At 44.4% G+C, this 13,534-nt stretch overlaps 1 protein-coding gene across 1 annotated transcript in view; it reads left to right on the forward strand.

Annotated features, from left to right (window-relative positions):
• Positions 1-678: 678 nt before the first annotated feature.
• The window catches only part of BRINP1 (BMP/retinoic acid inducible neural specific 1), a 170,528-nt gene continuing 157,672 nt past the window's right edge, over positions 679-13,534 (forward strand). The window contains exon 1 of the mRNA XM_014830414.3: positions 679-1,084. The gene's annotated coding sequence lies outside the window, so the exon portion shown is untranslated. The remainder of the gene's footprint in view (positions 1,085-13,534) is intronic.

Consider the following 13,534-nt stretch of genomic DNA (forward strand, 5'->3'; position numbering starts at 1 on the left):
TCTATAATAACGCCTTGGCCTCCGGACCCTAGCCCCTTTCCTGCCTCTGGTGAGATCGAGAGAACTTTGCGTCCCCTCAGCTTCTTACCCCTACATCCTGCCCACATAAAGAAACACTTGCTTAGTTCTGGGAGGTTACGTGGGCTCATGCCTACCCGTACAGAGAAACAAACGAGTCTTAAATACTCATAGAGAGGCACACAGATACAAACGGACCCACACGGGCACCTCCCGAGACAAAACCACACTCAGATAGAGACACACAGAAACACAAGCACCCGCATACCCAGAAACGCTCAGATACTCGCGACGCACACAGCTATAGACACGCTTAAGAACACCACGATGCGAGGGTTTGCGCAGACACACCACACACAGTTCTCTCGGGTGCTCATACACGGAGACGAGCCACTCTATCCCCAGACCCACGAGACTCCCCAGTGGCTCAGCCTCAGCCCACCCAGATCTCCCCTCCCTCGGAGGAGGCCTCTCATTTCTCCTCTTCTCCCTTCTCCTCCTCCGCCTAAAGATGTACAAAACACTCCTCAGAATAAACCCCGGCCCTTGGCTCCTCCTTCCCCGCCCCCAGGCAGCCGCTCCCCCATTCATTTTCGCCCGTCTCCGGGTAAGTCCCTCCCCCCGCGTAGCCCGGCCTCCGCTGCTCCCCGCCCGGAGACCGCGGCGCACTTGGACTTCCCTCTCCATTCGCTATCCGCCTCGCTCCCGGTCCCCACGCTGCGAACTGATCTGGCGCGGGGGGAGGAGGAAAGCGCAGGCGAGCGAACGAGGGAGAGAGGGAGAGAGCGAGCGATCGAGAGGGAGAGAGCAAGAGCGAGAGAGCCAGGAGGCAGAGGGAGTAGTGACCGCCTTGCGGAGCCGAGATTCATGCCTGTCCTCGGGACCAGCGAAGGGGACTCTACGGCTGAGTATGAGCCAGGCTGCTAGGAGCCAGGTACCCCCACGCCTGCAGTCCCCGCGCCGTTCCCGGTATGCGAGCTGGACGCAGGGCTCTCCCAAGTTCCCACCGAGCCGAATAAAAAACGTCCGCCCGCAGCTCTCCGCCAAAGACGGACATTGACTCCAGGTAAGGCGGCGGCGGGTGCAGCGCCCGGCAGCCCCGCTGCCCTTGGACAGCATTCGGGGTGCCCCCGCCCGCCCTGCCCCTCCCCCTCCCAGCACCCTTTCCCTCTTCCCTCGGGCGCCCCCCCCCCCCCCCCCGCTTCCAAGTCCTCTCGGGTTCCCGGGAGGGGAGAGGGGTCTCTGTATTCTGGGGCGCAAAGGGTTAAATGCGGGTTTTAGTGAGTGGCTTGTGTGCTCCCCGCGCGCTCCCGACGTGTGTACCATGGTGGAAACTTGATGTGGTGCTAGTGTGTGTTTGCGTGTGCGGCGCTTGATGCGTGTGTTTGTGATGTGTGTGTGTTTGTGTAGGGGAGGGGGTGAAGAGAGGTCCTGTAACCTACTTAAGACGCGATGTGTGTGTGCATATTTGTACGTATGTGTTTGTATGTGTGCGCTTGGTCTTTTTAATTAGATCTTTCTAGCCTACACGGAATGGGATCCTTACTATAGATAGGATCACGTAGCCATCGGGAAACCCGCTGTGGACTTCCTCTTGGGGCTCTTGGCTTTGGGAAGGATTATGGGGATGAGGATGGCACCTTATTTAACCCAATATTGGTACCCTTGGAGGAAAATTCCTCCAAAGGATAAAGACCTGCTGCACTTGTACTCACCATTTAATATGAAAGAGAAATGGCCAAACCCTGAGGCAAAGAGATGCTGTGGCTTTAAATTCTACACTGGGCAGACTCCAGGATTCTGATGGGAATTTGGAGTCACTGGGTAGTGGGTTACAGAGAAAGGGAGAAGTCAGCGGTGGGCCCCTTATCTGGGGCTTGGCAGGTCTGGAATAGTCTATTCTGCCTCTCCGTTTGTAATCATAACAGTGTTAACAGCACCTCCTGCTTCTGCTGCTTTTGGGGACGAGCCTGGCAAGTTTGCATGGATCTCCCTCCAGGGAAAGGAGAAAGAGTCCTCAGGGACTTGATCATCCATCATAGTTACACAGGATCACAGAGGAAATTTCATTTGGGGGCAGCTCTGGATAATATGGAAGGAGACAGATGGGGCACTTCCCTAAGACAGATTCCTCCTTCCCTTCCCCATTTCACACAGGCTTGGGAAGCCCCAAGAGAACCTTCCTAAACTGTGCCTCCTCCTGGCTCCACTGGAGTTAGGAGGATACTGGGAGAAGGCAGAGAGGTAGTGTGTGTGTGTGTGTATGTGTGTGTGTGTGTGTGTGTGTTTCAGTACTGAGGGAAACCTACAATTTGGAACCGGTTGTGGGTGGGGAACTCAAGGCAGAATGTGGCTGTAATTGACTTAAACTGCTGTGGATTTGCACCTCACATCTCTTGCTTGGCTCCAAAATGCTTCCAAGGGCACCGGGGTGGTGGGAAGCATCTCAGTAAGGAAGACAGTTCAAGTCCCTCTTTCCTCTTCCCTCCACCTCCCGGGAGGCTCTCTAGGTAAGTCCCTTGGCCACCCTGGCTAGGTCCTGCTGGGCTTGGAGTCTGGGGCCAGCCATTGATTTGATTCCCGGCTGCCTCTTAAAGGCTTGCCCTACTCAGCAAAAATGCTGAGTTTTACTGCTGTTAGCATGGCTTCCAGACTCGGCAGCTGCTACTTTCCCAAGGTAAGAGGCAGCCCGTTCTGCTCTCAAGCAGCGAGGCTAGAGGAGGACAAGGGCTGAGAAGCTGGGACACAGCTTGTCTACCCTAGGTGGAAAGAAGCCACTAAAAAGACCTTTTGGGGAAAATAAAAGTAGAAATATGCTTGTCTTAAAAAAATTTATACATTTGGCTATATGGTTCTTCTGGGGAAAGATAAAAGCAAACATGTGTTTGCAGAAACCTGCCCTGGCGGGTGGGTGACGGTGCTACCTGCAGGCACTTGCAGACACACCATTCTCTGGCTAGAAGCTGATACCTCTGGCTGAAACCATCACACAGCCATAAGGAAACTGCTTGGGGAAACTCGTGTCACAGCAGAGCTCCCTAGTTCATTTTGGGTGGGGGTACGAAGATGGAGGAGGAGACCTCCTGTTAGAAACTGCTCTCATTTTATCTTTTTTTTTCATAGGCAATTGAAGTTGGGAGGAATATTAAAGAGCAGACAGGCAGGACTCTGTGGCCCAGAGAGGGGATGAGAATTCCCCAACATTCTCTAGCGAGTTGATGTTATGGACCCAGGGCTCGAACCTTTGATACCTGACACCCAGGTCAATGTCCTTTCCACTCCACCACACTGCCCAGGGACTATATATTACTCTCCATCCCTAAACTGCCATTATGCTCCCATCCAAGACAATTGCTTGTCCGCCTTCATCAAACTTCTCATTTCAGAGATGCATTTCAAAGCTGCTCCATCTGGAAACGTGACACTGGAGAGAAAGGGTCCAATGCCCCAACTACTCTCCCCGCTAGACAGACAGACAAGCAGACAGACGGACAGACACACAGACAATACGTTCTTTCTCCAATGCCTGTAGAAATTATGCATAAACGGACCCCATACTGACTATAACTGGTAGACAGAATCCAGCAGAGTGTCTGGACTGTGCCTGAGCTCTTTACTAAGGAATGTTTTGCTTTCCAGAGAACAAAGTGTACACCCATCCTCTGATGCAAATACTTCAGGCAAATTAATTTCTTTATATTAATGACAATCTTACCCCTATACAATTATACGTATTACAGTCACAGGAGCATGTGCAAGCACACATGCACACATGCACTCATGCACACACATGCACACAGATCCAGAAACCTTTCTTACTTGCTATAGTCCCCAAAAGAGAATTGCAACCTCCGCACACAATTTTGTTTCCGTAAATAGAGGCATCACCCACACGAAGACTGGGACTCATAGTCCCAGGGAAGGGAAATTCAAAGCCCTGTGAAAGATAGGCCCATGGAAAGTCAGATTCAGGCCCATGCAAAAGTGTCCTCCCTGGATGCTCGCTTCAGGGTACAGACGAGCGCTGAGAAAAAATATGGGGGTTTGGGCCCATCTGCAATAGAGCCTTTTTCATGCAGGCTTTTCCGGGGCTGGATGGCACTTTAGCTCCCAGAAGGGGGAGCTGTGACTCCATTTCAACCAAAGAGAACCAGCTCAGAAATTCTAAATCAGCTGGTGGGGCCCCGTTGAGTTCAGAAGGCCCAGCTCAGGCTGCAATGAATGTATTTGAAACTGTACAGGTGAGGACCTTAAAAACGCTCTCCCCTGGACAATCCAAATAAAACATCTCCTTCTTAGTGCTTGCAAGAGTTTATGCTATTGACCGCAAAATCCTCTATTTCTCTGGAAAGGTCTTTGCCCAAGGGGCAAATGTGTGAGGAGACATTTTCTGGGTTGCATCCTCCAGTTTGTCTCCTCCCAGTTCCTTAGATGAAATCACCAGTACATATCACCTGAACAGGCCACTAAGGTCAGACACATCCTGCCCTTCTTCTCTCCCTTCATCCCCCTTGTCAAAATTCAAAGATTAACAGATTGGCCACGGAACTCCTGGTAATCATGTTAAGACATAGGAAGGGGGTCACATGAAGAGGACAAGTGTTCAAATGTCATTCCCCAAATAATCTGCCTCACTGTTTTCCATTTGAACCCCTTCTGCAAAAACACCTTTATTTTTCTCTCCTCCATCTCCCAACTTCAGCCTCTACTTTTAAAAATCGTACCCTTATAATCCAACATCCAGTTCAAATGACTCGTCCAAGAAGTCTTCCCCAAATCTTATTTTGGAATTAATCTTCTTCTCCCATGTTCTTTCATATAATTTTATCTGAAACTCTATTTTAGCTTGTGTCTCTCTGTGCCCCGTTTTATACCTCTATGGGTATATGTCTAGCTTGTCCTGTTAAATATGGTCGTCCAATGAGCATCTTTTTATCCCCAGGGACTGACACACAGTAGTTCTCCATAAATATTTGCTGTTGCATTTGAAGTCCAGTCTCAAAGGCAGCTGTAATCTCTCTCTCTTTCACTCTTTCTGATAATTGTTTCATATTCCCTCAAAGCAATGCAATCATGACTTCAAAATCACATCACCTACTTGGAAGTGAACATTACCCTACTGTGTTCCAGGGTCTTCAGTTTTGTTCTCGTTTAATCTTCCTTCCTACCTGGTGAGGCAGATACAGCCCTTCTACAAAAGAGGGAAGTAAAGCTCATGCTGGCTAGGTCCCTTGCCCAAGGTCACATGACCAACAGAGCTAGAACTGGAACCTAAGTCTTGCTTGCTTCAGTATCTCTGCTCTTTCCAGCATACCTCTGAGTTAATGGTACCCGTTGTGGATGACCAACAAGATTGGGTTGTTCGGTAGATGCTGGGAATAGATGAAGGCATATTATTAACTCTTTGAAACTTATGTTATGAAGGAGTCAGAGAGTCACCGGATCAGAGAATGTCAGTGTTTTAAAGTTTCTAAATAACCAAAACTTTCTTCTTACTTAAGCATCAAGAATTCTTTTTGTAATGCCCATAATACATGGCCACTCAGCCTCATTTTTAGTACTTTTTAGCAACAATCAACTCATTATCACACAAATCAGCCTATGTTGTGTAGAGAGAGCTTTGTTGGAATGTTTTCTTACCTTGACCCTACAATCTACCTTCTACCCATGTGTCTCTGAAATCACACAACACAAGTATAATTCTCTTCCTCTTATCAATTCTTCACATATTGTGGAAGCATAATCATATCACCACAAGTATTCTCTTTCAGACAAGAAGGTCCTATTTCCACACCCCTGTCTCCTGTAATATTCATTTGAGTCCCTAACCAAGCTGGCTGTTGTCCTGTGGGCATTCTGTAGTTTATCTCACTTACTGGGTTTAAAAGCCACAAAAGGGGGAGAGTGACTTGAAATCGAGCGAGGGTTAAAAGGGGGCATTCATTCATTCAACAAATATTTATTGGGCACCCACCATTTTTTAAGCATTGGTCTAGATCAGTGCCTGTCAAATAGAACTTTCTGTGGTGATGGATATGTACTCGATGCCGTTCAATATGGTAGCCACTAACTACATGAGACTACTGAGAACTTGAAATATGGCTAGTGTTACTGATGAACTAAATTTATAATCTTATTTAATTTTTATTTTAATTTAAATAGCTGTATGTGCCTATTGGCTACTATACTGAACAGTGCAGATCCAGACAATAGAAATGTAGCATGAACATGGTCCTGTGTCCATGAAACTCATTGTCTAATGGAAATAAATGGATCATAAATGAGTAACCAAACACGTAAGCAAAATAATTTCATATAATAATAAGTGTTATGTAAATAGTAATTTGGGGTAATAGGCCAGAAACAAATGTAGTCTGTATAACTTTTGATAGGATAATCAGGAAAAGACTTCTCTAAGGGAGTGATAATGGAGCTGAGATTTCAATGAGAAGGAACCAGCCATGTGGCAGAGAGAAAAACAAAAATGAAGTCACTAAACAGGGGCAAGCTTAGAAAATCTAAGGGACAGTGTGGCTGAAGCTTTTGAATAAGAAGGAGAATGTTTTGAGATGAAAATAAGAAAAACAGACAGGAGCCAGATCTCAAAGGCCTTGTACGAGACGAGGGAGTGAAAAGTCTAGATATTTCCTCCTTGAAATCTCCCTGTTTGGGGAGCAGGTAATCTGAGGACTGAGCTAAAGAGAGTATGGAGATCGACAGAAGCTCATCGTCAAGGACTCTTGATGGTTTTTCATCACGTCCACTTTTAATCAGTCATTTCAATGAATTCTTCGGATCTTAATTTCTAGTCCTGCTCTGAGTGCTACACACCCTGGAAATACCAAAATCTAAAGGGAGGAAGAGAAACTAGAGGAGAGGACATGGATAGAGAGGAGGAAGATAATGAATACCCGGGGAGAAGGTCATTGAAATGAGGTCTGGTGAACAAGGATGAAAGCTGGAATCAATTTGGATCAGCAGATATTTATTGCGTATCTTGTCTGGGAAAGGCCTTGACCAAAATGACTTAGGGGTTATGGTGATGAATTCTGCTAGGTGCTGGCAATCTAATAGAGGAAATCTACAAACCCATGAACAAGTATCATTTTTGGTAGACTGATAATTGTCATTTCAAAAGTTCTGTGAGAGTTTGGGGAAGGGGAAGATTAAAGGAAGACAGAGAGGTGGTGAGGGTGATGATGAGGAGGAGGATGGCAGTCACTCTAAGGTCTTATAGATCAGAGACTGTATCTTTTCATTTTATATCTCCATTAGTGCCAAATTTCATATGATAAGAACACAGAGACTCAGGGCATCAGATTCTAGTCCTGGCTCCTACCACTTTATGCCTGGATCGCCTTACAAACACATCTGCCCCTCTCTGGGCTTGCCTTCTGCCAATTGAGAAACACCAAACAGCGGCCTGCCTCACTGAAAGGAGTCACCCAGCTCTTTGGAAATATTGCATGACGAAGTTCTTGTAAAAGCAGAGAGAGAGACACACATGGCAGCCATGGTTCATCACGAGGTTTAGATGTCTTCTCAAAAACAAGCAAATCAAAAATAAGGCATACCTCAGGGCACATATTGTGACTCAGACAAAGTGGCTGAGTGGGATAGATGTGCTGCTATTGTAACTTTTAATATCAAAATGATTAAGTGGTAGCATGAAACGCACTGTCCTCCTGGAACACAGTAGCTTGAAAAGGCTGTCTAGAAATCCATAGACAGTCTGTGCTACTGAGGGGGCAAAGAAGACAATTAAGAAGATAATGAGACTGAGGAAAAGTGAAATTAATTTCTTTTTTTCCTATGAGGGTGAGGGAGATTTTTGTATCTCTAAGGAACTATCTTTTGGAGATTGCAGATGGCCTTAAGGAGAATAGACTGAATAAGACTGGGTGTGAGAAGGTCAAGAGCGGTAAATTACCAGGCCTGTCTGCTGTCCATTGGAGGACACATAGGAATAGAAAGACACAAAATATCTCATTCTCAACAAATCTTGTTCTTGGTTTGCGCAATTTTCTCACAGGGTGCTGAGCTGTGTACAAGCATGTTGGGTCATCTTGGGAACAGCTAAGAGACTGTATCCCCCCAAGGGTGAGGAGGTAGATTCATAAGGCAATTAACAAAAGCAAGATGCCATCGTTTTTGTGTAAATTGCAAATGTCGGAGCAGCAGGGCTCCAAGTAAATGGCCCATCCGAACAGCTAGAACCCTTTGTGAGGGTTAACCCAATACTGGCCCAGAGGGGTTTCTCAGGTATAATTTATCTAGCCTTTTAAAGGCCCTGCAAATGAGCCAGTGGGAACGTCTATGAGAAATAATGGATCCCTGGGATAATGTGAAGGAGCCAAGTTACAGATTACGAATTGATTCAGATGGAGGAAGGGCATACATCTAGGATACAATTGTTTTTAGAGGACCCACACTTCCAAGTGGTCAGTTCTCACGTCTCCATTCTAAGAATCAGCAATCCGCAAAAGTAGATGAAATTCTGGTGGGCTGTGGAATTCCTAGAGACTCTAGAAACCCCAAGATAAACCTGGACGACAATGCTGAGAACTGTGACAGAGGCGTCTGCCATAAGTAGGTATGTTTCAGTTTACACGGTAGTGGAAAAGCTAAATTTCTCATGCAATTTTTTGGGCTCTGAGTTTATAGGCACATCATAGGGAAAGGATCTACAAGGAGCCTTGGCTATCACTTTAACAATAACTGCACAAAGCACAGGGCCCATTAAAAAAAGAAAATCAGTGCTTTGGTGTGTTTATGTACGAAGGGGAAAGATTGAAAAATAAATTACCTGGCAGGGGGTGGTGATATGGTTTTTCAGCTAGGACAAATTTTGGAAGCCCAGCTTTTTGAGATGAAATGGTCTTAGTCAAGTGCCATTATCAGAGATGGTCAAGGCAAGGGGGATCTGAGAGGGGTCATAAAGAATTTTATTCTGAATGCATATCAACAGGATAGCATCATTCAAAGTCCGGTGAAGCCTTACAAACGATTCTTGAAAATATTACCAAATCAGTTATAGCTTTACTCACCCTCTCCTCCCATTCCTGACAGTGGGAATTATACATTTTAGCAGAACATAGGATGGAGTTTGATGGGATTCTGGAAGGATCTTCATCCATAATAATTAGACGTGGCTGAAATGTCACAATTATAAAGCTGTTCTTGGAGTAAGAAAGTGTATGTGACAAGCATGTCACATGTTCTTTGTGCAGTAATGGGTACTTAATATAGATATCTTGTTGAATATTCTCAACAAGCTCATCCATAGGTGGTATCACCCCCCGTTTTAGAGGTGAAGAAACTGAGGCTCAGCTCAATGATGCCACTTGTCCAAGGCCACACACTGAGTCAACGATATGTCGAGAATTTGGACCATTTCTGTCTAGACTTGAAAGTATAGTGGTTGAAATCTTGGGCACTGGAATTTGAACACCAGCTGTGCCACTGAGTAGCTCTCTGACCTTGGCCGTTTACCTAATGACCCTGTGTCAGTTTCCTCATCTGCAAAATGAGAATGATGATAGTAACTCCTCATGGAAGTACTGTGGGGGTTTGATGAGTTTGTGTGCTACGTGCTTTGAAGAATGCCTGGCAGATCATCAATACTATATAAACATTAACTTTTATTACTTTTTATTATTACTACACACTACTGCATTAGATTAAATGTTGCCTGTGCCCCCAGGTATGTTCTCCAACTGGAAAAGTCCTGTAGGAAAGAGATTATTACCAGATTTGAGGCACTACCTTGAAAATGAGCTTGCTCAATCATTTTTACCAATCCCCCTCCCCCAGTGTGGCAATGTGATAGCAGCAATTAAGGGAGAGACTGAGAGAGTAGGAAAAGGTGCAGAAAGATATAAAGTGGCCAAGGCAGATATCTTTATTTTCTGCATTACCATGGGTCAGAAACCAGATAAACAGACATAAAATCATCAGCCATCACATCTGAAAGTCATCTTCAACATAGTCCACGTCAACTTTCTCTCATTTTTTTTACATACAAACCTTTTTCCTCTTGAAGATTAAACTGTATCTGAGTTGGTTGTACTACCATAGCCCCCTGCAGCCCATGTCATTGTACCTCTTGATTTGGTTTTCTGATCTGTAAGACAGGGTTATTCAGCAGGGGAATATGGGAGAGCAGCTAATTGACAGCATGCTGCATGCTCTTGTGTGAACCATGTTTATCATCTTCCTCTTCACGATTCCCCTCTTCCTCATTGTTATCATTTATTTTACCAAGTGATTGCATGTCTAAACGTGTTTTATCTCATTTACCCTTTACAGTCACACTCTGAGGTTGGAATTATTCTACCCATTTTCCAGATGAGAACCTTGTGGTTCAGAGGTGAAAGGATTCGCCCCAAGATATACAATAACTGATAGTATCAGGTCTCAAACCCATATCATCAGACACTAAACGTTACAACCTTTCATTGAACTGCCCTCCCTCCATCCACCTCTCTAAGGCATTGTCCGGTTCTTAGCAACTTGGTGGCCTTCCCAAATCAAGCTCGATCATTGCTGCTTGGTCTCTATTGTCTTAGGCCAGGTCCATTGTTGCAAATCTTCAACCATTGTCTCACTCGGGCCCTGCCCTCAATCGAGGTCTTGTGTATCCCTAAATGAGAACAGCAATTACCTTGCACGTTCCAGGAGATGTTATAAAAGGCGCCACTGGATGCAGGCTTCTTAAATCTCCTTAATAACCTGCATTTTGCTTTCTCTCCTTCTTTATCTGTCAGCATCATGAATATCTTACACTCTTCCAGTGCTTTCTGGCTGCCAATTTCATAGCCTCTTAAAATAGTAATTTAACTTCACAATGTCTAGGCAGAAAACCTTAGCTTAGCGTGTTTATTTGCACCCTTAAGTTGTGGAAGTTCAAATGCTGCTGAGACCAAGACCAGTAGTCATAGAATAAGCTACTTTCTAACTCTGGGCCAGAGCCAAGAGCCAAGATCTTGCTTTTTTTGGGAATAGAATCGCCAAAGCCACCTCTGGTAACAGTAGCGCTTTTAAAAGCAGCTCAGGAAATAGCAGAGTGGAGGTGGCGTGAATTGTGAAAGCCAGATGTTGCAAGAGAAAAGATATATATATATATATACATAGATATCTATCTATATATCTATCTATATATATATCTGATCCTTCTTTCTCCACACACACATATGTATATGTATAAAGAACGGAATGTTGAACGTAGTTGAAAACAGGTAGGAAGGAGAAAAGCAGTAGATGTGGGGGAAAATGTCTAAGGCAGAGTTCTCCTTCTCTGTTAACGGAATATGAGCCCAAAGATGGTCAAAAGATCATCTACTATCAGAATGTGATCTGGGGGTTGGACTTCCAGTGAAAAATAGAATGGGGAACACAAGAAGCCAATAAATCTATAAAAAGCCCAAAATATTCAGGTTCCCTAGCAATCAAATGAATGAAAATAGCAATGTGATACCATATAGCATCATCAAAATGTTTTTTTGTTTGTTTTTAATGCCAGCACATCCAGTCTTGGCAAGAATGCAAGGAAAAGACACTCTCGTGTGGCACTGGTATAAATCTCCCTGAATACAACCTTTTATGAAATGTGACTTTCATTTTTTCATCTAAAAAGCAAACAAACATTGTTTACTGAGTACTCGTTCCATGCTAGACACTGTTCTAGGAGCTGTCAATACAGCAGTGAACAAAACTCACTGTCTCTGTCTTCTTGGAGCCGACATTCTAGTGAGGGAACAGATAACAAGTAAATAAACGAGTAAACATTTATTGTGTCAAATGAGGATGAGTGTAACAGAGGTGACAGGTGGCATGGTGGGAGAGCACATGCTGTTTTGTGTAAGAGAGCAAGGAAGGTCCTCACTAAGATGCTGACATTGTGCAGAGGTCTGCAGGAAGTCAAGGAGAGAGCCAGGTGGACTTCTAGGGGAAGAGCATTCCAGCAAGAATAGAAGGGTAAGAATAAAGTTGCTGAGGTGGAACTGCGCTTGGTGTGTTAGAGGAATAGTGAGGAGACCAGTGTGGCTGCAGTGAGGTGAACAACAGGGAGTAGGGGGAGAAGAGGAGATGCCTTAGAGAGAAAGCAGGGATCAGATCTCTATTTTGATCTCTGCCACTATCATTATCTCCACCTCTATTTTTTAAAAGAAAGTGCAAATCCTTCCATCTTAAGAAATTCCCCATTCTAAGAAGTAAATGAATTATATGTGTACAAATGTGTGAAGAAGGAATTTTATCAGTGTTTGAGAAAAAAGAAACAACAGAACAAAGTATATAAATGGAATATCTACAGTCATTAAGACTGATAGTATGGGGCTGGCATGGTGGTGCAGTGGTTAAGTTCGCAAGTTCCGCTTCTCGGCCACCAGGGGTTCGCTGGTTCGGATCCCGGGTGTGGACATGGCACAACTTGGCAAAAGCCATGCTGTGGTAGGCGTCCCATGTATAAAGTAGCAGAAGATGGGCATGGATGTTAGCTCAGGGCCAGTCTTCCTCAGCAAAAAGAGGAGGATTGGCAGTAGTTATCTCAGGGCTAATCTTCCTCAAAAAAAAAAAAAGAATGATAGTAGAGGAACACATTTATATGTCAGAAGGTGGAATGAAGATAAGGAACATCATCTCTAAAATGAGGCTAACAGTACTTCCCTAATAGCTTTACTGTGAGAATGAATGTCACATGTATAAAGCACTTAGCAACATGCCCTATATATATAGTAAGTACTCAATAAATGGCACTCATGATGACATTTATCAATGTGGACGTGTTTTTTTGTAAACTATTAAGTTAAAAAAAAACTCACGAGGCACAGTATGTATAGCATGCCATTTTATAAGGTGCACCCTAATACTTGAGTGATTATGCTGGGATGATAGGTTATGAACGAATTTCATCGTCTCTATTATGTTTACTTATATTTCCTAATATTTCTTTAATGAATCTGCATTACTTGGGTAATTAACATTTTAAGTAGTAAGATATGGGGGATCAGTGAACAATTCTTGGTAAGAAAAGGACCCAAAGCAGAGGCACATGCTTTAATGCAGTTTGCTAAATTTCTAAGTCACTTGTCCGAAATCAAATTTAAATGGACTCAGTTTTTTTCCTTTTTTTGCTCGACCTTGACCTGAGCAATAATATTCATAGAAACCAAAGATTTGATAAGTGATTCATACTTTCCAATACACATTAAAATAGCTACCATACCCTTAAAAGACAAGCTGTACCACCTTCGCATCACCTGGAATCATTTCACACACTGGTAGGACTTTGTGTATTACGATTTGGAAAGCCTGGGTTGCGTGGCTACCGCTTTAAATCAAAAGACTTGGGCTCTGACTCTCTTCATTTTTTATTTTGGGTAAATCACATCTCTTTTCTGGACCTCAGCTTCTTCACTAGTAAAATGAGGGCTTGAGATTCATCTGAGGTTCTAAGAAACCCTTGGAGGTTCATCAGGGGAGTCAGAAGGGGCTGTGCTGGGGACACTGGATCAGA

The sequence above is a fragment of the Equus asinus genome, chromosome 10 (assembly GCF_041296235.1).
Source record: "Equus asinus isolate D_3611 breed Donkey chromosome 10, EquAss-T2T_v2, whole genome shotgun sequence".
In the NCBI taxonomy this organism is placed as follows: Eukaryota; Metazoa; Chordata; class Mammalia; order Perissodactyla; family Equidae; genus Equus; species Equus asinus.